Source organism: Scatophagus argus, chromosome 16, assembly GCF_020382885.2.
Source record: "Scatophagus argus isolate fScaArg1 chromosome 16, fScaArg1.pri, whole genome shotgun sequence".
Taxonomy (NCBI): domain Eukaryota; kingdom Metazoa; phylum Chordata; class Actinopteri; family Scatophagidae; genus Scatophagus; species Scatophagus argus.
The window spans coordinates 10,443,220-10,467,899 of record NC_058508.1 but is presented as its reverse complement, the minus strand read 5'-3'; the positions used below and the strand labels follow the sequence as shown (position 1 = coordinate 10,467,899).

General features: G+C 40.1%; 1 protein-coding gene across 1 annotated transcript in view; it reads right to left on the bottom strand.

Moving 5' to 3' along the window:
* Positions 1–16,283, bottom strand: part of LOC124073889 (protein phosphatase 1 regulatory subunit 29) — a 55,553-nt gene extending 39,270 nt beyond the window's left edge. Inside the window, exon 1 of the mRNA XM_046416435.1 lies at positions 16,158–16,283. The gene's annotated coding sequence lies outside the window, so the exon portion shown is untranslated. The remainder of the gene's footprint in view (positions 1–16,157) is intronic.
* Positions 16,284–24,680: the final 8,397 nt, after the last annotated feature.

Sequence of the window (24,680 nt, the reverse complement as noted above, 5' to 3'; positions counted from 1 at the left end):
CTGAGGATTCCAAATACATCATTACTTCACCATGTGAACGCATTTGCTCTTTTTGTCTGAGGAGTTGGGTTTGTGTCTGTGGAGACACCATCACAAGACAGGAACAGAGAGAGGCATAAGACAAGGAGAGCATTCCTGACTAAAAAATGAAATGACAAAAGATAAGTGACATAAGACAGACTTGATATCAGACACTGTTTTAGACCTCAGTTTTTGATTTGTGTGTGTGTGTGTGGATGTGTGTCTGTTTACTGTGGTTTTTGCGTGTACCTGTCCTTCCTGGAGGTAGTTTGCTGAATCTTGCATCTGATTCATAAGGAAACCTTTCAAGTTGTTTGTCAGTGTGTGAGTGTGCATATCAAATACGAATGTGCGTGGATGTATGTATGTATGTGTATCCACATGTGGTTAGTGTGGGTAGGCGTAATGCATGCTGGGATATGCCTGAGATGTATCAAAGGCACATTTTGTCGCTCAGCAGTGTCCAGCAGGATAGCGGCCATAGCTATGCACACAAACATACACGTTGTCAGACAAACCATATGTAAGCCTTCAGGGCATAAATGTAGTATTTTACCTCCTGTGATGATGTGAGGTCAACTCACATCACCGGTTTTGTCTCACTTTGTCACTTAAGAATCTTTTTTGTGTTGATGTCGACATGTTTACATTCATACAGCAAACTGGTCTTTTCAGCACTCAGCACAATCTTAAAAGGTAAACCAAGCTCAGTCTTCCCTTTTATCACAAGTCCTCCTCCTTCTGTGCCAATCTGCATAAATGAGTAGTAACCATTCATGTTGTCAGCTATGCCTGTGAACATAAACCAAAGGTTTTCTATCCTTCCCACAGCCACAATTTAAGCTTATGTTTTAACCAAACCTTTGGCAGAAGGGTTTAGGTTTTTGACTGAGTGCTGGTGGAACATTGTGGATTAGAGGGAGAACGGATCCAGTGAGTGTTTATAATAGTGAATGCTGTAGACACAGGACACATCCAAACTGAAACTAACTGAAACAAGTTACTGTCACTTTACTCAGACACTAACTTGAGCAACATGGCCCCAAGAGGCTTGGAGATACTTGGTTATTACCGCTTACATTTTCAGAGGTGATGCCTGTTCAGCAATTCACAGCAAGTGTTACTATTCTTTCTGCTCATTTATCTCTCTCTTACAGATGTACACTGTCTCTCTCCCTCTCAATCTTTCTCTACCTCTCCCACTCATAATCACATCAAAGAGAAGCGGCTGCTGACACAATGAGAGGGTTGGAAGTGAATCAGTCATTATTCCTCTGTTCAGCCACACACACACACACACACACACACACACACGCACACACACTTACACACTCATAGAGAAGTCCTACTCATAGCTAGATGCTGTAGAATTTTTATAGAGTCCCCACCATCTCATGGGCCCATGGGTGGATTACACAAATGAATTATGCATCACATCAAGGTGAACAGTGACAACTAACCATAACCATAAAGAAAGGGAAAGGATGAGGAGAAGAGGGAAAAAGGAGGCAGAGCCAAAAGGCAAAGTAGTGCGCGAAAGGAAGGGAAGGATGTGAAGGACAGGAGGACTCATTGCAAGTTGATGTAGTAGAAAATTAGTAAGAAAGGTACAGATAGGGCTTTTGTACAGTGCACAGCTAAACAGAGTGCATATGTTTGTCTGTTTGCATTTGTTGTGTCAAGACCAACTAAAAATTAACCACTTATTGCAAATGTGTGCTTTTTATGTCTCAACTTCAATCCAAACTGCAGCGCAGTGCAGCAATTGAGAGGAAATTAATGTCAGAGCCAACCAGTCAGAGCATCACTTACAGTAAAGTGATCTTATAAATATTCAGAACAGTCACAATTACTGTATTAAATGGCTGTTAGAGTCATTGTTCGAATATTCAGCTGGTCAAAGACAAAAAGACAAGTAGATGTGACACTGTTTTGACAGCTTGTCTACATGTCCAGTGGTTTAATGGACCATCAATGTGAAGGGTGGGAGTTGCAGTAATAGCATTAATTCTACAGGAAATGATAAAAAAGCGTCCTGCTGTATAAAAGATCACAGTTATTATGTATATTAATTACGAGATAATCAATAAAGTGTGGCATGGGCCATTCTGGTTCGAGATAGTTGTTTGGGGATCATTTTTATTTTCCCAGTCTGACCCTAATGTCTCTGTGCCTCTGATATCTTTAAATCCCACATAGTGCTGACTTCAGCATGTCTCACACAGCAATGCAAGGAAGTCTTCGGCATACATACTCTTCCTCCCCACAACATGGAATAGAATTAGACGGTGTGGGAAGAATATGAAAGTAATTAGAGGGACTAATCTGCACCATGTATGACCTGTTCAAATTTAAATTGGACACCAGTGTGCTCCAGGTTCTGCTGTTAGCTCTATAACCAGCTGGCCTGCTGCTACATAACTGATAATTCCAGCATTGTTCCCAGTGCACGGAGTTCAGGCTTAATTCTTACATGTCTCTTCATGTTACATGAATGTGAAGCAGTTATATTAGGAGTCTGCACACTAATTTGTATGTTTTGAGCCTGTTATGTCTGCTTTGTTGCACGTGAGGTTCTGATTTCAGAAAAGCAATTTCCTGAGAATGAGAGAGTCCTGACCTCTCCATCTGCATTGTAGCATCCAATCGTCTCTTAATTAGCTTGACACAATGTTGAAATGATGCAAGCTTGTCATCCCACTGTGTGTGTGATTTCTTGGTACGCTGAAAAAGCAGTGAAAGATAGCTAATTATGCTTGAAATGTTTCCCAGCACTTTGCTGGGTACAAATTTCTAATTTCATCTCTTCTCAACAGGCAAATAATGCAGCAGGAAATTTCCTTTACACATGACTTAATAACAAAATCAGTCAGTTGTGTAGTGGTCAACTGGACAATTCCCATTTGTAATTTGATTATGCAAACATCCAATTATAATGCCTCTTGCCGCATGATCTTTATGAAATCATCAGGACAAAAAGTCAATTCAGAATGAATCACAGGTCTGAAACATTCTGTACATGCTTTTCTTAGTGCATGTTATAAAGCAGGCTGTATGCCCACACAAGAGAACAGAGTACCCTCTTAAAAATACACATATGTAATCATGCTTTTACCAAATTCACGATATCAAATATAATTTATGCATTCATAATGATTCTTAAGAAAAAGAGAAAAGGATCTCATGTACTGCAAATGACAGAGTGTGCTCTTGGTTCAACATACAAGGAGTGCACTCCACTCTCTCCATCCACTGTGTGTGCATCCTAACGAGTCCCAATGAAGCAAAAACACCTAACACTCCTTGACTGTTTTAATAAACACCCTGTAAGGCAGAAAGTGAGGCTGCCAGCAAAGGTCTAACAGTCTGAGGAGAGCAGGTGTGTGAGTAAAGAACCGAGGTGATGTCACAAAGTCGGGGGAGGCAGGTGGGCCCACTGAGCTAACTGTTCAGACGGAGCCTGCATCTGGTAAATGTGTCACTGCTGGTTAGATAACGATGCACAAGGCTCAATCAAGCGCGAACGAGACATTTTGGAGAACTTTCCGTCTTCTTTTTGCTTGTTTCACTCTCTCACAGTCTTAACACCAATTATAAGTGAAACGAGTCCAAATTCATTGAAGACTGTTGTCATTTGTCAGCCTAAGCAGAAGAACAACACACCAAGAAACCTCAACAATGACGTAACTCACCAACAACATTGTTAAATTAACCAACCCTGTAAAGAGGTTTCTCCATTTCATTATAATCTGGGAGTAGGAGGCTGGTAAACTGACAGCATACCATTCTTTCTATACTTGATAACATCACTGACAGAATGGAAGGACTGAAAAGGAGCGAGTGCTGAAACTGAGCTTCCAACAATTACATCTATCTCTGTTGCCCACCCATCTGTCTTTCTGTCTCTGTCTTCCCTTCAAGGCGCATGTGTCCTTAGTACTGCCAGGCAAAATCTGCCACTGAGGTTCCTCACTGCCAAGCTTCAGGCAGGTGAGACGGAGAGATGTGGTGGAAATAAACTTTTTGGTGAGAAGAAGAAGAAAAGCTGATGAAGATCCGTCTTTGAAATTAGTTAACAACAGGTTTGAGAGCAAGTATAGAGTCACACTCGAGTGTGGATCAGCACAGCACTCAAGAGCAGTAAGAAACAGGATATATTTTTATCTGCATTTGAGTGTTGTATGTGTCCAAACTTTAGATCTTCAGAACAAGTGAAAGGTGAGTAAAATGTTACCAACTTAACACAAGTTAACACAAAGGAAGGCACACGTTTTCCCTTTAAATCTTTCTATGATAAACATTTGAATGAAAATTACATCAAATGCATCAATTTCCTGAGGATTCCAAACACATCATTACTTCAACATGTGAATGCATTTGCTGTTTTTGTCTGAGGAGTTGGGTTTGTGTCTGTGGAGACACCATCACAAGACAGAAACAGAGAGAGGCATAAGACAAGGAGAGCATTCCTGACTAAAAAATGAAACGACAAAAGATAAGTGACATAAGACAGACTTGATATCAGACACTGTTTTAGACCTCAGTTTTTGATTTGTATGTGTGTGTGGATGTGTGTCTGTTTACTGTGGTTTTTGCGTGTACCTGTCCTTTCTGGAGGTAGTTTGGTGAATCTTGCATCTGATTCATAAGGAAACCTTTCAAGTTGTTTGTCAGTGTGTGAGTGTGCATATCAAATACGAATGTGCGTGGATGTATGTATGTATGTGTATCCACATGTGGTTAGTGTGGGTGGGCGTAATGCATGCTGGGATATGCCTGAGATGTATCAAAGGCACATTTCGTCGCTCAGCAGTGTCCAGCAGGATAGCGGCCATAGCTATGCACACAAACATACACGTTGTCAGACAAACCATATGTAATCCTTCAGGGCATAAATGTAGTATTTTACCTCCTGTGATGATGTGAGGTCAACTCACATCACCGGTTTTGTCTCACTTTGTCACTTAAGAATCTTTCTTGTGTTGATGTCGACATGTTTACATTCATACAGCAAATTGGTCTTTTCAGCACTCAGCACAATCTTAAAAGGTAAACCAAGCTCAATCTTCCCTTTTATCACAAGTCCTCCTCCTTCTGTGCCAATCTGCATAAATGAGTAGTAATCATTCATGTTGTCAGCTATGCCTGTGAACATAAACCAAAGGTTTTCTATCCTTCCCACAGCCACAATTTAAGCTTATGTTTTAACCAAACCTTTTGGCAGAAGGGTTTAGGTTTTTGACTGAGTGCTGGTGGAACATTGTGGATTAGAGGGAGAATGGGGACTTTGATAATCCTAGCCCATCTCCCTCTCTCTCTCTCTCTCTCTCTCACACACACACACACACACACACACACACACACACACACACACAGCCTCAACCTCTCTGGTGGTGAATGACAAATCTCCAGGGGGATGCCATTTTTTTTCAACCTTTTAATTAGTTACTTTTGCTCTGCTCATTACTCAGCCTGGCAAAAGTGCCTTTAAACAAGTCCCCCATGCCCGCATACAACGTTCTGTTTTAAACACATGCAAAAACAGGAAACAAGATATCGTGGTTAACCAAAGAGCCAGTCTAAGACTTGACAACCCAATCTCTTCAATCTGCATGCAAATAGCACGACTTAACATATTTTCATCCCAGTCCAGTTTTGCATACAGGTAGTATGCTAGATCTATTCTTTCCTGTTACTTTCTGTGAAGAACAGATGCTTATGCATAAACAATGTCAGGGGACACAGTATAAAGATTGATTTTAATTTGTGTCTGTAAATTAACGGAGCTAACCTAACTCACATACCTAACCTAATATACTTATTTCAGGCCAAGCTGTGATCTTTTCCTAAACCTTATGTAATCTAACCTATTATTATTATTATTATTATTATTATTATTATTCAATGTCAATTGTTTAAATTATTATTATGACATTGTGGGCTTATCATTGGCTACTTTGGAGTTATGAGGAGTCACGTTTACCCACTTTTGGTTTCAGCCTCTGTGCTAAGCTGACATGGACCGGTCCACTGAACTCCCATTCGACTACTGACTCTAACCCCTGCATCCCAAATAGAAACTGATGTATTCAGGGGAACCTTGCATCACATAAATCTCATTGTATTGTGCATGTGCATGCATATATGCACAAAGTCTGTTGTAACCACTTTAGTAAAAAGTTTAGTAAAAAGTCATCTGATCTTATAAAACAGGCCTGTGCGCCCACACCATTATTGAACAATACTTAGAGTAAATCTAAATTTGTCCTGTCATTTGTCATGAGCTTACTGAAACAGAAGCACAAGCACAACAGAAGCACATCTCCAATGCGCTAAACAAAGAGTTAGCATATATCAGAGACATAATGTAAGTTTGTCGCAGATGACTCAATTGCATAACAAAGGAAACTGTGGCCCAGTTTATGTGACATTCTTAAAATATCTCTGCATTTGTTTGTGTCGGCCATTTATGCAAGCTGGGTAATTTCCTTTGTGCCTGAAAAGATCAAATTAATATTTATGAATCTTAAGTAGTTATTTCTTCTAAAAATAACTTTGTTATGTAATTTGTGTCTTGGATTATAATATACTTTTGACTTGCTGCTACATGTCTGGGTCGTTTGTGGGCACATTGGTGGTCTACCATCCATTGTATTCCGTTATCATACATGTGCACACTAACAAGCTTATTCCCTCATACCAGTCTGACGAAAAATAGAAAGTTTTCAGGCAAAACTTATTGGCCTTGTCAACTCATGCATGCAGTGGATTGTTCATGAGAACAAGAAGAACGAGAATGTTCTGAATTGATAAGAATCACTCTTGCAGAAAGCTGTAAAACTGTAAGAAAATTGCATTCCCAATTCTGAGTACCTCGATGGCAATGTTGATCGTTTACAAAAATTTATAGTACAGTAAGTACGTAATCACAGCCTTTAACTTGCATTAAAAAAGTCTGCTCATTTTTACACATAAACCACAGCACATAACACGCACACACTCTCATTCTCACGCGCACTCATCTAAGCTTTTATCGCCTGTCTGGTGGATTAAGTGTGAGCATTTGTGAAATCATTTGAACCTCTAGGGGTGTAGCCAGTGAGTGTGTGTGTGCATATATGCATGTGTCTGTCACTATGTTTATATGTGGTGTCATTTGGCTTATGTTTGTGTTCATTTTACAGTGCATGTTTGTTTGTGTTTAGGGCCTACACTTTGTGTGGTTCAGTTTAGATGGAACTACACACCAGTAAAACTGCAGCAAAAGAAGGTTTTTTTTAAAAAAGTACTGAAACATGAAAAAGAAGAACAAATGAACTTCCCTTGGCTTGTTTTAACAGAGGATGTACAGCAATCAATATTACTACTGACCAAGGGGAGAGGTTGCATTTGTTTAACTATTGATTACTTCAAGACAACAGCTTATTTCTACATTTTACCCTGCACAACGCCAGACTGTGAGGCTGAGGAGCTGACTAAACATAACAGAGCATCTGAAGGAAGCTGAACGAGCAAAACGTAAACTTTTTTTTCTTAATGAATGAAGGTGCATGCATATTTACAGTGTCATGGTTTAGTTAGTAAATCAGTCGAGATACTAGTGGGCATATAAAAGCAGCTTCTGAGTGCAGATGTGTTTCTGCAGGCTGTAGGTCAGGGTGAGAGATGTGTTTCTAATCTCTAATCCTCTGGAATAAACTAGAATTATTCTGTCCCAAAAGCACCTGACTGTCTGACTACCCGAGTGGTGGAAAACAACTACATTTTCCACCACTCGAGTAGACAGAGAGTTCTTTTTTTCTCCACTACATTTATTTGACAACTATAGCTACTTTGGAGATTATGCAGAGAACATGTCTGATCAGTTTCTAAAATACGACATTTTTGCTGGTTATAATAATCCTCACATATGGCTGCCAATACATTAAAATGCTGCTTACACAGTAAGGCACCATACTAATAATATAATATAATCATCTTTCAGTGGACATTTTGCTGCCTCTTGAATAGCTTCATGTTTTATACTTTCGTTGATACTAATACTTGAGTCATATTATGAATGCAATACTTCTTAAGGAGTATAATCATTGTGCACTATTGCTGCTTCTACACAAGCTTTATACAAGTAAGTACTTCCACCAGCAGACTACCCCCCTTTCCCAGAAATGCTTCTGGCCTTTATTTTTAGTTTGCAAACAAAAGTGTCTGTGAGTGTGTTTGTGTGTGCATGCAGATTTAACTACTGTGTCACCCGTTTTACTTACTCTGAACATCTCTGTTTATTAGTTTTCAGCAACTTATGTGACCTGCAGGCAAAGCAATATTCATATTGAACTGAGAAGGAAGAATGAATGGATGAATTACTGATGGATCAGAAAAAGAGAGAGAGAAAAAGATTTCTGAGTTTGGAAGTAACTCAGGACAAAAAGCTCTCAGAACTCAGGGGGGCTTCCAGGACTTTCTGTTTTGTTTGTTGTTACTGTCTCTCATCCAAATTTGAGTGTTCCAAGTTATAAATATGGATTTTTACAAAATAAACAAAAACAGAGTGAAAGAAAACGCTAACATACAGATTTAGAATAGGCCTGTCTTACAGTGTGAGGATATTTCTAGTGTTACACAGACCCTGAAGCATGCCCTGAAGCACATAAAACCCTGTTTTATTAGTAACAGGTAAGAGGCTGTAGCTCTAATGTGTGGAAGGCTGTGTGGCATACACATACATATGCAGCTCCATAAGCAAGTTTCCAAACAAGCGAGCTTCTAAGTTCAATGTGGCAAAGCAACCCTGACTTTGCACCTGACTTTTGCCCGGTGTGAAAAACCACAGCCCTCTCATTCATCTGAATGGGGTCCATCTGCTGGCTCACCATCTGTGCTAACACAACAAGCACCCAAAAAACTACTGAGTCGTCCTGCAAATAAGTAAAACCTAGCTGAACTTTTGCCACAACATATTGAAAACTGTATTTCTGCAATCATTGTAACAATCAGTGTAACAAAAGATAAAGTCATTGGCGTTGTGATAAAAGTTGTAAAATTCTACATTAAAGTAATCTCTTTGTATAATAGTTATAAATAAATGTAAAATAATAATTGACTGAAAAAGAAAAAAGGGTGATTCGGGACACATTTTGTTGGCCAAGACATTGAAACATTCTGTTTCTGTAAACCATGGCACAAATTAGAAACAGATGCTTCAGTAGATCATACCACCATCCAACTAAACTGTGCCTAGACATACAGGCACACACACACACGTACATACACACACACACACAATGGCACACATACACGGGGAACAGAGATACTGTCTCTCTCTGAAGCTGCAGATGCAGAGCGAGTGACAAAGCTGAAATATTTATACCAGATCTTAGCAGTCTGTACAAAGCGAGAGAGGGGGAGAGAGAGAGAGAGAGAGAGAGAGAGAGAGAGAGAGAGAGAGAGAGAAAAGTAAAGATGGATAAAGAGAGGACAGAATGGAGCGACTCAAGAAGAGAGGCAGGCCACAAGAAAGAGGGTGATGGAAGGTGTCAGGGAGTGTGTGTTTGTGTGTGAGCAAGAGGAAAATAAGAGCAATGATGACAACAGAGAGGAAGAGATAGAGATAGAGAGAGGGTGAGAGAGAGAGGGAGAGATGAGATGAGTGTGCAGCACAGATGCCAAATGAATCTAGGGCAGTTCAGGAAAAAAACAAGGCATTATTCCAAAATCCACTTTGCATGTATGTGCAAGTATGTGTGCATAATTATTTTTCTATATTTGTGTGTGTGTGTGGGGGGGGGGGGGGGGGGGGGGGCATACAGGCAAACATGTAAGCATAGGTCTAATGTGAATGTAACATGCCAGAGGCTGAAATTTTAGAAGAAATACCACAATTTTCTTTTTTCTCCAAATTTCAACCTTTTTATTCATCAGCCCTTAGCAATTACAGTGTTCTCTGCATCACACCCACCCTTCTTCCAGCAAGTTCTGCCTCTCTCTCCCTCCCTCCCCCCCCCCCCCCCCCCCAATCTCCCCCACCCCCACACTTCTCTCTCTCTCTCTCTCTCTTCCTCTCTGTCTCCTTTATCTATACCTGCTTGTCCCTCAGAGGATCGCAGGGAAATTTTTCTTCATCAAACTCAGACACTGAAGGATATTGTGTATGTGAGCATGGGTGTGGGTTAATAGGGGTGGGGGGTTGGCACATAGCAAGATGGTAGCAGATGGTGTCCTTACTTAACACACATACAGAAAATACACACTGAGTGATACACCCTCATACAGAGAGACGGTAATACATGCATAACCTGCAAGGCTCATAATATACACACATCCCACATGCAGGTTTCAGTTAAAGCTTACCCAGGCTCCAGCAGGACAGTCCTTAAAAATATTTAGGTTTTTGTCGAGATTTGACAGTTTCCAAAGATGGTAAGTCATTAAATGTTTTTGACCCAGATTTAACTATTGATTACGCCATTCAATTTTATATTGATCCTAAATTAAATAAGCTGCTCTGACTTTTATCTGCCCTTATTTTTCTATGCAGAAATGTTATCATTTAGGAATGCAGGCTATAGCACTCATTATCACCAGTAATAGATTTCAAATGAGCGCGTTTCTTTAATTTGTTTAGGATTTAGGAAAAAAAACTGCGTACTCCCACACATTTTTCTCTGCTTCATTTGTTAGTTTTTCAGTCATATGGTGATTTTGATTAAGACTTGTTAAATTAACAATTGTGCATTGAGTAAATCAGTTCTTTATTGGTGCATAGTACACTGCAGTAAGGGCCTGAAAATAGCACCCCTAACAGTAACAGCTGCATATTGTATGAGTCATGTCAAGCTATTTCTTCCTCGGGAGATTATTAAATCCGAAATGCGTCCAAACGCTGGGCTTCACTGAAGATCAGACTAGTTGAATTAATCTTTCCTCTTTTAAGCATCATAGAGATACTCAGCTGCACTGTGTGATCACAAGACAAAGTTCCATCTGTACCGTAGATACAGATGATCTAAATATTTTCTTATTTAGAAAGAAAACATTATTAACATTTAATTTGGGTTCAGAACCTCAATTCTTGCATTAATCTATTTCCCCCTCACCTTTATATATCAGGATCTGGTCAGTATAGCAATGGTGTGCTATAAGAAAAACACAGTATTATGGATTTGAATAATTTATCCAGTATGAGCTTCTTATAGCTTTAATGAAATATTGAAACAAACTGATACAAATATACCCAGAATGGGTCTGAGTAGTACAGTGCTGCTGTGTTTTCTTCATTCATTCTTAAATTACAGAAAAAGTGGGGTCCAAGCATTTCATGATAGTTGTGTGTGAACAGTATACACATGTGTGAACATCCATGAGTGTGTGTATGAGTGTATTTGTGTATATGAATGTATAAATGTGTGGGGTTGTTTCATGTGGCTGATAAAGGCCCCCACGCATACTACAGATGTAACAACTTTACATGCACACCCTTCTGTACTGAAGGCATACATAGATGTCCACACACACACACACACACACACACATCTGAGCTCACACATATGTGCAGCTTCAGTATGTTTCCACAAGAGAACCAACACCTTCCCTCAAACAGACACGCTTCACTGCGTCGTCCTCTTTCTGCTCAACAGCTTTTCCATGTCAAAAACATTTTGTCAGTGTCAAGTCACAATGCACCACTTTGTCACTTCAATTACAGTCATAAAGCGCTGAGTTGTGAAACTATTAATGTGAGAGAAGACATGCAGTATCATGGGATGATTGGCCTCTGCATAAACACTACTGTGGGTTCACAGGAGGGGGTTATTAACCCTGCCATTGTTTACTGTCTACAGTATTTTCTGTGGTACTGCATGTGGCTATGAAGGTTATGGAAATAAGCATGCCTATGCAACCAGCTGATTCAGCTCACGTGAATGAACCACTGGTTGTAAAATTGGATTCAAGCTGGATTGAGGTAGCACTTGTTGAGCACTTTACGCTCAGCACCGCCCAGAAAATACTGGGATTCTACAGATTTTCCACCACCTCTCTATTTTATATTATTGCTGACAGCTATGAGACATAAGCACACCGGCCTACCAGGGTACCTGCCATTCCAGGCATTAAGGTGGTTTGGAGGATTAGAGGTTCACTATTTTCTCATCACTCACACTCTTATTTTTTGCCTTTCTTTCCTGTATATCTTCATGTATCCTCCTCTTAAATTACTTCCCTGATTACTCTCATTTCCTTCGCTCTGTCTATCCACACTCTCTGCACTCCACTCACATCTCATCCTCCCATGGAACATAAAACAGTAGCTCTCAACACGTTCACGCCTCACAAACATACAGCTAATAAAACTGCATCTGAATTTCTCGAACCTGCTAATGCTGTTGTATTTCAAAAACCTCATCAGCAAATCACTGTCTACCATGTCTCTTGCCCAGGGGGACCTCCCACAGGATCCTGGCAGTGAAGGAGTGGTGGTTGTTGTGAAACATGACTGTCGTATTGATTGCACAGAGCACTGCAACAGCTGGTAGGCTCAAAGAGAGCACAGTGTGCTACGGCCAAGAATTTGATGTGGAGGAGTGAGCAAGTGTGAATGTCTCCCAAGGGTGATCCCTCTCAGGATCTTTGCATAATCCTTTCTGATGGATACAGAAATCAATTTGGAGGGCGTGGCTGAGAAAGGGAGGCCACAGGGAGGTGGAGCTGCTGAGGAAGACCAAAGATCTGAGATATTGAATTGTGGGTGTCAAGCTGTCAAGTCTTATTCCCAAGAATATACTAAGGATCAGAAACACATGAACACACAATATAACACTTTGTAAAATAATAGCCCTGAAATTAGTGAGGCACGATATCAAATTTGTATCATTTTTAAACAAAACTTTACAGAAGTTTATAGGTTACATGTTTCTGGTCTATACTAGACGTTGATATGTCTATGCTATCCTTAGATATACATCATGTATGGATGAAAAGGAAATGAAAATAAATATTACATGAGGTTAGTTAGTTGTCTATATATTTAAATGGTCAAATCAACCTATCAAACTGTCACAGCTGGTTTCAATCCTGTGCTTTGAATCTACATGTTGATGCGACACTTTCTTTTGTTGGATCATGGATTGTGCCTTTAAGGTCGCGCTGTATCTGCAGCATGAACTTGCAAGCGGCAACAACTCAACAGAGACAACTGTTGATTGTGAACTAGCACGAGGTTTAGTGACTTAGTCAGTCAACTAGTCAGCTAAGTAGCCAGTCACCTTCCCAGCGATCTGCTTCATTAGCCCGTCAATACACACACACACACACACACACACACACACACTACACTACACTACACTATCACTTTTGCATGTTTTATCAAGTCGACATTTCTCAACAGGTATGTGCTGTCAGAGAGGAATTGCACATGCATATAAACAGGTTTTGCGACTGTTTCATCAGTGACAAAATATCCTCATCTGATCAGCACATACCGTAGAAACATTCCATCACAGCTGACCACATCAGGACCGCCATCGACTTGGCCTGAGTGCAAGGTGAATTAATTAGGTCAGAGGAGCTCTAAGTGTCTTGGCCTCTCAGTGCACTCAGGTCGGGAAAATATAACAGCACTAATGGCTCTTCTTATTAACTATTCAATAACCAATCAAGCTCCTGCCCATCTGGCTCTCGGTTGGCCCAGGTGATGGATAAAAACAGTTAACCTGGACATTGTGCAGAGAATAGAGACTGCTGGAACATTTTCTTTATTTGTCCGAGGTCAAACTGCTTCTACTCCTATATGTCGGTTACCCATCAGACTAAATTATACTGTTGATTTAGAGTACATGCACTGAGTATTCAGTTTTTACTTTTTTCTTGTTATGCTGAGATACTTGGAATGTTATTTTAGAAGGCAGGTTCCCATTTTTATTTTGCTGTATCCTGTTTTTATGTTGTTCCAGCAATCCCGCTGCTGGCATTGTTGTTTCTCCTTATTTTATTCACCCAGAGTATCCGTTTGCATGTTGTGGAATTCAAACAAGAGAAGTAAGCAGGAAGAAAATTACACTTCAGGTTTCTTAAGGTATAACATCCATCACCTCTTGATAGCAACGCCAACCGACAGCACTATGGATTCCCTGAATTATGGCTAACATAGTTCAATAGTATTGTGATGAACTGAAGATTACATAGCAACACTAAAGTGGGGTTTGGTTGGTGGGTGGTCATTATTCAGATCTCCCAGTGCTGCCTTCCCTACTGATTTCCTCTCTCCCTTTTCCTGGTACACCACTGATCTGTGATTGCAATTGATTGGAGACTTCTCATCATTCCTCCAAGGGCAACATCAGGAATCATCGACATCAGGAGGAAATGGATTTAGGGAGATAAGCAGAATGTGAAAAATGAATGAAGTGGATAGAGAGAGAATGGAGCAATCTATGGAAACCAAAGGGGTGTAATAAAAGAAAGAAAGGATGTGGGCCAGATGGCTTGACATGCAGTTCTCCTTAATTCAGCTGGGTGTGGACAGTGATTGATGGGGCAGAACTTAGACATGGATGGTAAAGAATGCCAGGAGAGGTTTTCCTTATTGACTGTACTGAAAGCAAATTTACTGCACTTTATAAAAAGGAATCCACCTACTTAGCAAACCAAAACAGCCTTGTGTCATTTTGAAAAGAACCTAAAGGAGCACTTATTAACTATTGATCAGCAAAGAAACAGTGCTGTCTTATTGACACTGGCACCTTTAGTTTAAGGCTAACATCAATTGACCGTGACAGGCTTCTTGACACCTGTATTGAATTCAGATTAATTTATTTTTACTTTCTTTATTCATTTTAATATGGACTGAATTGTAGACATAATTAATTGCAAAAATATAGAGTCACATTTTAGTTTGTGTGTGTTTGTTTTCAATGGTTTAGTTTTAACTTGCCAGCATCCATATTCCAGCCATTCACTTCCATACAGAACTCAGTTCCAGATTCCTCTGTAAGTATTTCTTCTATTTAATCTCGGATCACCTAACTGTACACAAAAAGGTGCATTCTTAGACTATGCATGCAGATCATGTCCGGGCATTCACTTATCACGTCTTAGATCCCAACATGTGGCGTTTACGGACCACCAAAACCCCATTTTGCACCAGGTCAGCAGAATGTCGGTGAAGCTGAATCTCTGCACTCACACTCTGCACATGTATTTGCTGATAGGCACTTGAGCCTCTAAGTGTGTGCAAACACCGCTGATTAATTTAACCAACGTGGTGATAGATTATTTAAAATGCCGTTCGCAGTTGCTACGTGTTATCTCGTGCCTGGAAGTGCAAAATGTGTGGGCGAAGAAATCTGTGTGGTCCATCGGTCAGTGGTCGGACACTGTTGCTGCTACTGGCAGGAAATCTCTCTCTCTCTCTCTCCCTCTCCTTCACTCACTCACTGACTCAGAAGCACGCACGAGCACAGGAGTACAGGCTCACACCGAAGCTCTCATTGCAGGTAAAGTGTGGCGCCTGTCGTGCGCCAGTGGTCAACACTGTTGAAAAACTGGGGCCATATGCGCGCACACACACACACACACGCATCGCCAGTTTTATCCCCTGCGTGATTCCTCCCTCGATACTAAATCCCCTCTTGCACATCTGTCCATGGCGCGTACTCTACCCGTCCATCCTATCCCCGCAGAACCCAGAATAAATACCAGCCAGGCTTCATGTGACACTTTAAATCTATGGCCACAGATTTTAATCACTTCTGTTTGACATTTAAACCCTAAAAATAGCGCGTTGTGGTATACAGCAACAACTGCAGCAAAAAAAAGGGGAACATGTAGACTAATAGGCAGCAATAAAATCTAATTCCACACACGTACAACATTATTCAGTGTTACAAGTCTGCTCAAAACTGCAATGCAAACCCCAAACAGGAAAAAAAAACATGGTTTCATGCTCTCGTAAAATCAACCATATGGGCTTCTGTTGCACCAAGAAGACTCGACCCAGCAGAGCGCTGGAGTCTGTAGTGCAGGTGCATGATCGCTCTGCCGTCGCTTACATCCATCATACCAAGGAAACGTAAAAAAATTAATAAATATGTATATACAAATGTATATGTTCAAATCTTGAGATAGAAACGTGCATACAGTACCTTTTCTTATTTCCCTTCGAAATTATGCGTCCGCTGTTAGGCAAAGAGAGAATTTTGTTGTTGTTTATTTTTTTTTTCTTTTTCACCCACTGCTAACGTCGCAGGCTCAGCAGCACGGCGGGAGAGGATGACTGGGAGAGAGAGAGAGAGAGAGAGAGAGAGAGAGAGAGAGAGGAGGGGGGCGGAGAGAGGTGGAGGATACACAGACCTCTGCGTAGAGTAATATAGTTGAACTGCAGTGGACATCTGCCTCTACAGCTGGCATCTTTTTCTGTTAAGTGAATACTTTATACCTGCAAATGCGCTTTGTGGCAGCACTTACCTTCAATCTCGACTGTGGACTTACAAAAAAATAGCAATTGGCGTTGAAATGACTTTAAATGCGCCAGCAAAATTAGAATTATTAGTGAGCATACTAAGGAATAGAATGTATGGGAGAGTGACAGAGACACACAGAACCTGACTAATCTTTGTTATTCTTAGCAGTAATAAAGCTAAGAAATTCACAAATGCATGTTGTAAAAGGCCAAAAAATGGTGGGAGAGGAGAGGAGAAAAAAGAGGAGGGAGGCAGGATTTTGCTCCATGGTCTGAACAGTTCTAGTCTGATAGATTCAGTCACATAAAAAAAAAACATATCTGGGAGGTGAATTATTAAAAAGTCCATGCAAAAAGCATCACATTTTGTAAGTACACTGCAATGATTTGGGGAAATGAAAGATGTACAATAAAATATTAATTTATCGAGGTATTACTCTGAGCTCACAAGCAGTGTCATCTAGCCAACAGGTCTGGCTGCATTAAGATGTTCAGCTCCCTCCCTACTTTATTTCTCATATTTCTCCCCCATTTACTAGAAGTATAATTTCGTTCTCCACGCTATCTTCATACACATGTGAAGCTTGAAGAAGAGTGGCAGATGGAGTCGGGGCTGAGAGGTGAATACGTCTCCAGCAGTTTGTGAATCAAGCTGTGGAAACATGGTGCAAATCCAGAGCTGGGAAAGTGCGGGTCCTGATGGTGTTCTGCATGACTGTGTGGGCGGCAGGAGGTTTGATTCTGTCTGTTTCACATGAAGGAATATGTTGGAGGTGTGATCATACTCAATTAACGCTTTTCCCCTCCCTATTTCTCACTTGCTTTTTTTTTGGTCTCCTTGACACATGCAGACACACACATATAGTTCATCTCATTAACTCATCTCTCTCTCGCTCTGTCTCCATCTCTGTATTTTTTCTCCATCAGTGGAGGACTATTAGCTCCAGAGACTGATGTGGTACTGAGACTGTCATTAATATTTTCTCATTATCAGTGCCTGTAGTGTTCAGCAATAGCATAAAGGCTTGTCTTGGCATGATGCTAAACAAAATTGTTATCTATTGCTGCTGCCGGGAGGACATGTAGTCATGTGTGATTCTATTTAATGCCTGTGCTTGCATACACAGTAGGCTCCATTGTATGTCATGAGTAAAAATACAGCTGCACAGCAATGGGCCTAATAATGGATAATGATGATTTCTTGCATCAAAAATAATTTGCGACTGTAGAACCACATCATTATTCCACATTGTCTGGAAAGCGCAGATGCAGCCATGGTGCATTTTTTTTTTTTTTTTTTTTGACGACTACACAGCTGAGTTGTAGCCCTGCTTACAGATTTACAGAATTGTGCTGTAATAAGCCTGTCTGTCTATCTGCATCAGGTCAGTTTTGATCTACGATTTTAGCGCATTATTTTAGTGCATTTGTTGGCGGAATGCAATCTAGGAAAATTAGTGGATGGCAAGAGACAAATGCGAGGTAAAAATTAGAGCAAGGAAGAGAGAAATGAGCAATACGGTGTGTTTCCTGCCTCACCCTCATTTAGCCATGGCCCAAAAATATTTCGTTCCATCGTACTTTTGCACACGTGACATAATTAATGGCTTCAAGCTCGCTGATTTGCAAAAGCTAACCTGGGGGTAAACAGAGACTTAGAGGACTGGATTGGAGACGGTACAGCAGAGAGAGCGAAGCAGATCATGAATGCGTATTGTGAATACCAACCACAAATTTAATGTGAATCTCGGGTGTATTTTAAATGGTGTGGCAGAGTAAACGACCCGATTGTGGTCCTAAATGATCAGCTGGGCTCAAAAACAGTTGCATCTAACTGTACAAAACATCTCTGTAGGCAGTATTTGTTGAGACATCGTGTCTTGTGTTTGACACACAGGACAGGCTGACCGGCCATGATCAGCAAAGATATGGGCTCGTCAACCCACTGCTGATTGTCTTACAGGACCCAAAGATCCTGGTCTGCATGTCTGCTTGCATTTCATAATACCCTCATCCAGCTGTCTGCTCATAAATAGTTCATTCCTAATTTCACTCTCACATACGAAGCCACTTTGATGCATGGGTCTTGATGCATGGCCTTTTCCTGGCAGCCAAACAATCGAAGCTGCTCTTATATTTTCAAGTTACTGCCAGGGACTTGAATTTTGAATCCTTCTTGTGAGGCTAACTATTAGCGTGAAGACAAGTGTGTGGGGGGGGGGCTGCTTTAGGTTTTGGGACGATGACACTGGCTGCTCCATTAATGAACCTTGTTTCAGATGCCTTCCCATCCCAGAAATCTTTCCAACTGGGTGCATTTCGTGCAGCACTTTACTACTTGATTTATTTTTTATACTTTCCTGAGGAAACCGCTTTGGTGCACCTCATCAGCTTCATCTGCTCACGTGTTTCCTCCTCTTAAAGCTCAACTTAAATCACATTCAGTCGTTCCTATTTGCCATCAAAAATAAAGTCAGCGTGTTCTCTTTGTATTGTTAAAAGTTTTATTATTAATTTTATGCATAATATCTTTTATATATGATATATTAATAAAATGAATAATAAAAAATAATATAATTGATGACAGTGACAGGACGGCTGCCAGAGTGCCAACACTGTACTGTAAGGAATGATAGTAAACAACCGTACGCTGTAGCTTGCATGTCATGGCCACACTGCACATTGTTCACAGTAATGTAGAGTTAAGAAGTATTTGCAGGTATTTTTACACGCTGTTTCAGTGTGCTGCAGATAAGAAGCTAGTCAGAAGCCAAGATTCAGAACAAGATTTGGGTGTTCATGTTTATAAGTTAGTTAAGAATGAAGCATTGGGAGGAAAGCTAATGCAGATTTTGTGTTGTGTAGCAGGCTGCTGTGTGGCTCAGTGCGATCGTCTGACAGAATGACTGCCTCTGATAGGATAGGATTTTGTTTGCTGTGTTTACTGCTTACTCTTCCTCACTTGCGTTACCTTGATCCATGCAGTCTTGCTTCAATGGAGGTCAAGGTTTACATGACTTTGTTCCATTTTCCAAACAATTATCCCCGTGTTTAAGTGCTTCTGCTTCTTTGAAAGGCCAGTTAAAGGATACTCTGCCTTTTAAATGTTTGCTTGAGAATCTTTTTGCTTTAGCCCCAGTCTCACTTTTAAGCTTCTTAATTATGTTTGGCTAAGGACTGAAGGCTGACATAAATAAAGAAAACACTGCTTTTCTGAATTTTGTGTATTGAAACATCATGAGGCGTTGACTGGTTTGTCTGTCTTATGTATATATATATATATATATATATGTGTGTGTGTGTGTGTGTGTGTGTGTGTGTGTTTTACACTCACATACTCATGACTGGGAAAATTTCACTGACATCAAGGCCTGTCTTGCTCTGCATACTGTATAATTATAAAACAGTGTTTTTTGTGCTGATGATGTACATCATTGTGAATACAGGGCAGGCTGTCTTCATAGACAATAAAGATCATTAGGTCTATCGAGTCTTAGTTACTTTTTTATAATGATAATTATAGGCATGAAATGGCTGCTCTCGAAATCAGAGTATGCAGACAAGATACACGTAGGTAGCACAATATACAATTACATACTACCAATTTTGTTCATAGATTTAGAGAGCGATTCTTAACAATGCCTAATGAGTTCTCTGTGTATCTGTCTTTCCTTTTATGACCGTATAGTCGGCTGAAAAAGAAAAAAAAAATAACAATAGATTTTGACTGCGCCTGGTAACCTGTGTCAGCTTGCTTATGTCCCTTGTCTAGTCGATTAAAAAGGCTCATACAGCATCTGTTAAATTCCAGTGAAATGAAACATCAAAACTTGCACCAGGAAAGCTTTATAGTTGACCCAACACTGGCCCTGCAACCTGGCTGACATCTATATCATTTGACAAATTCAAACACACACACAGCATGCACAGTTCAGACTGCAGGATTGTTTACCAGACGAGGTACCTCAGCTGACTGTCCTCCCGACTGAAGCGCTGCAAGTATGTTGCCATGGTAACCAAGTATAGTATTGAGAAGAGGAGCAAAGAGTGAGAGACACTGAAGCTAACCCTGAGCAGTGTATTCTAACATGTTTCACTCCTCTCCCTCCCTGTCCATTATTTCGTTCTGAGGCGGCTGTAGCTTGAGTAACATGTAAGATTCCCAATAGCACGATTACATGAAACGTTTGTTTGATGCTTTAACGAAATGTATTGACATTTTTGAATACGTTTTTTGTGCGTATACAATTTTGTTTTCAACCCATTAACATTATTGCCTTTTACAGCTCGAGCTCAACAAATTTTCTGGTCTTTAGGTTTGTTAAAAATGCTTTGACACTATCTGTCACTATCTCAATGATGTACACACAATCTAAACCAGATCCAAAAGGGAACCAACTACACCAGCTGTTAGAATAAGGTAACATTACTTAGTGAGTTTTATAAGGGGGCAATTATAATTAATAAAAATACAAAATTGAAGACCTCCTTTTTAAAGTGGTGAAGTTAATTTGTAAAATGTATAACTTCAAGGGAAACTTTGCCAGTTTTCACTCATATTCATGTTTTTACAAAGTGTTCAGTACTGTATATGTAAGTGAACAATGTTAAACTTTTAGACTTCAGACTGTATTTCCACTCTTTTGCATAGCCACTTCCACGGACACAAAGAGACCAAATCAAGAAATGTCTCTAAACTCAGATCGAACTGTAAAGCAAGGCAATGGTGATCAAATGAGAACCATGTCTAACCGAAAAGGTCTACAAAAATTTATTTTAGCGTACTGTTGAGCTTTAATAGAGAAAGTTTGTGGATAAATAGGCCATACTGTTTCCTTGAGTGTGAAAATGGAAGCTGAAAAAACTCTGTAATATGACATTGTTGGTTACCAGCCCACCACCATACTGTTTCATGTTTCAATACAGATGAGCCAAAACCAAAGACTGCCCAACTCGCAGTACGTCACCAGGCAGTTGATTGTTTATTGCTCTGGTTCCGTGTAAGCATTCTGGTAGATTTCCTCTGGTAATGTACCACTAATTTCAGAAATATTGATATGAAACCTGCTCAGTGGTGGATTAGGTTGTTCACCAACTGAATCAGAGATCTCTGAAGTTATTTTCTAGAAACATTCTAGGAACAAAGCTGATTTCTCAGTTGTGGTTCATGCTTATAGACAACTTTCAGAATTCATAGCAAGCAGATTTGGTGTTTAAGACACAGTGAATATGCGGCTGTGAACAGGGCTTTTAGAGTGTGAATGCTGGCTCTGTCATCAGTGGCCTGGACAGAGTCGAGGGCATCATCACAAGACTCAACTGGGATGCAATCAGCATTGAAGCAGACAGAACTCAGAGTTCCAGCTGATCCTTACAGACACTACACATCATTAAACAGGAGTCTCAATGCACCAGAGTTTCTCTTACAATTCACATGCATTCATACAAGCATACAATCACACACACCATAGTGGTCACTTACTTCCACAGTCTAAGACCACTTAGTTTGTATAGATGGTAAACCTATCCACGCATGTCTCACAGTAGTGATCCCAAAGGACTTAGAACTGTGCAGGTATCTTGAGCAAATGTTTATTGATTGTTCCTCAGTTACAACAGCAAGTCTCAGTCTGATCCACTACCAAACAGATAACAATGTCTTAAGCGCAGACTCTTTAAAAATGACTCTTCACGTGGTCAAAAAAACAGGTAAAAGTCTGCTAATATAGTTCACAGTCTCTCACACATTGATGTGTACCCTCATGGTAAAACTTCCATTGTACTGCTTTGTTGTGTATCCTGTGAAAACAAGAGTGGTGCGAAGTAAGCTTGCACTGCTTTAAGCTTGTTTTCTTGGTCACAAAAAAATCATATATCTTTATTCCTGGAACTCAGCAGTGATGTCATATGTGGTGCTGCTTATGTTAACAACAGTGTGTGTTAATGCGCAAAAGCATTAGTGCAAAAGATAATCACCACTGTCAGGGGCTGTTCACATTTCACCAGGAGCAGTTTGAGGAAAATTAGAAGCCAACGCTCTTATAAAATCACTCATTTAAAGGTACAGTCAGTAAAATATGGCCCTTCTGTAACATCTAGTGGTAGTGATAGAAAACTACACCAACACCAAAAAGATTGTTTCATTCTCTGTTTGACAGTGTATTGGATTTGACCCACAACTTTTGAGCTGCCCTGTTAGGTAATGGCTGCATTTTTCTCTGAGGCTGCTGACACACTGTGAAAAAATTTACAGCCTTTGGTGAGGTCCGACTGAGCCTGGGGGTGGAGTGTCATCATTCTTTATGTCTCTTCTTACTTTCCCGCATCCATCAGTTTCCTGTTTGGTCTCTTGGACTCTGCGATGATGTCTGTACTGAGAATAACAAGCTAGCTTTGTGTAATGTAACGCCACAAAACGCACTTCTCCCAGGAGATTGTACCTGCTCAGCGGGCGTTCGGGGTGCAGAGTGGGAATGACAGAAGCGCCATTGCCTCTATTGCAAGTCAGGGTACTGTCAAAATGATTTGGATCTTGTTATTGTAAAGTAAAATGATTGCAGAATTGTTGCTTTAACATTTAACATTTAACAACAGCCATTTAAGTGACACAGACGTGATTGGAACTATTCAGAAACATTTGAAACCACCCACTGATATTTTACAGCAATTTTCAGCAAAGAGCATGTGTTGAGTGCACCTTAATTCGCCTACTAGCTGTGTAATCAAGATTGCAACAACATCTTCCACTGTTGGCTGGTAGTGTAATTAAGTGCCTGTAACTTAAGAGCACTGAGGTTGCAGTTGATGAGGGAGTGAAGGGAATATTTATTTCCACTCTCTGCCCAAATTTCCACAGGGGATTTCAGCAGCTTCTATAATCTGCGACCTCAGTCACTCTGCAGTTATACTGAGTAATTGGTCAGTCCTCATTATCTTCTAAAATGGATAAGACTGAGAAGTTTCATGCAATTGTTAGAGCTATTTCCCATGATCGCTCATGCGCTTTGTCTGCAGTCTGTCCTTGGTTTGATTGCAAAAACAAACAAAACAGACATATAGGATGCAGGGACTTTCCTCTTGCTCGTTTCTAATATTGAGATTAATGTCTCAATGAAATGACATCCTCTCCATTCAAAGCTTTCCTCTTTATCGTTGTTGTTCATCCTGCTCGTAAAGTTATTTATTTTAAATTATAGGCCATATTACCATCACAGACTCCTAAGTACCCTTTCATTGGGCCATAAAGCCACATTTCAAAAGGAAAAACTGGGACACTTTACCTAATATTATCTAAATTAGGTAATATAATATTACCAAACTGTCATTATGTTGCGTCCTAGTGGTCATCTGTGTCATTATATTTACATGATACAAATTATATGTTGCCTGCTGTGTTCTCTTTAAGTGTATATACATATATATATATATACACTGTGCTACTGCAGACAGTGAAGGCTTCAACCTGTGTTGTCTGTGTACAATAAAGTATGCATATTCTACTTACATAATGACAAATAAAATATGTAATATTACTTACTTTTAATTTTAAATTGCTGCTTGCCATTTCTCATGTAAAGTTTTGTGTCTTTAATAATCCACATCACATCATCTACTGATAGACAGAAGTTCCACCAAAACAACAACATTACAGATTTTGTGTTTGCTGGTCTTAACCTGTCATATCCGACATTTATTTTTATAATTTAGGACGAAATTCAGTTGTCAACCAGAGAAATTCAAAAGAAACTCGTCAGATAGGTAATACTGCATCAGTAAAACTGAGTAATGTGCATTACCCTTGTAAAAATAAACTTTTAAGGTTAGGTGGTTAAGGATACCACTGACATGATGGGAAAGTGACGACAGTGGAGTGCTCATCAGTATTCTCCTGAAGATGAAGGACAGCAGTGAGTTGATTTTTTATGTTGTTCGGTCATGCATGTGACAAGCACTTCTAACAAAGGCCTTTTTGATGTACAAAGAAGTAAACAAGGATAAACCTGGTTGACCCTTGTGTTTTGTTTATCTTACCAATCTACAAAGTATCACACTCCTGTGATCAGAGTAGGTAATTCTGAATCAATGTATGAGGTCAATACAATTTATAGGCATCCAATTTAAATGACAGATAATTTGCTCAGCTCGTCCGGTCCCTTCAATTTGTCTTGTAAAGTCTGACGCACCTGAAAGTGTCCCAGCTCCCATG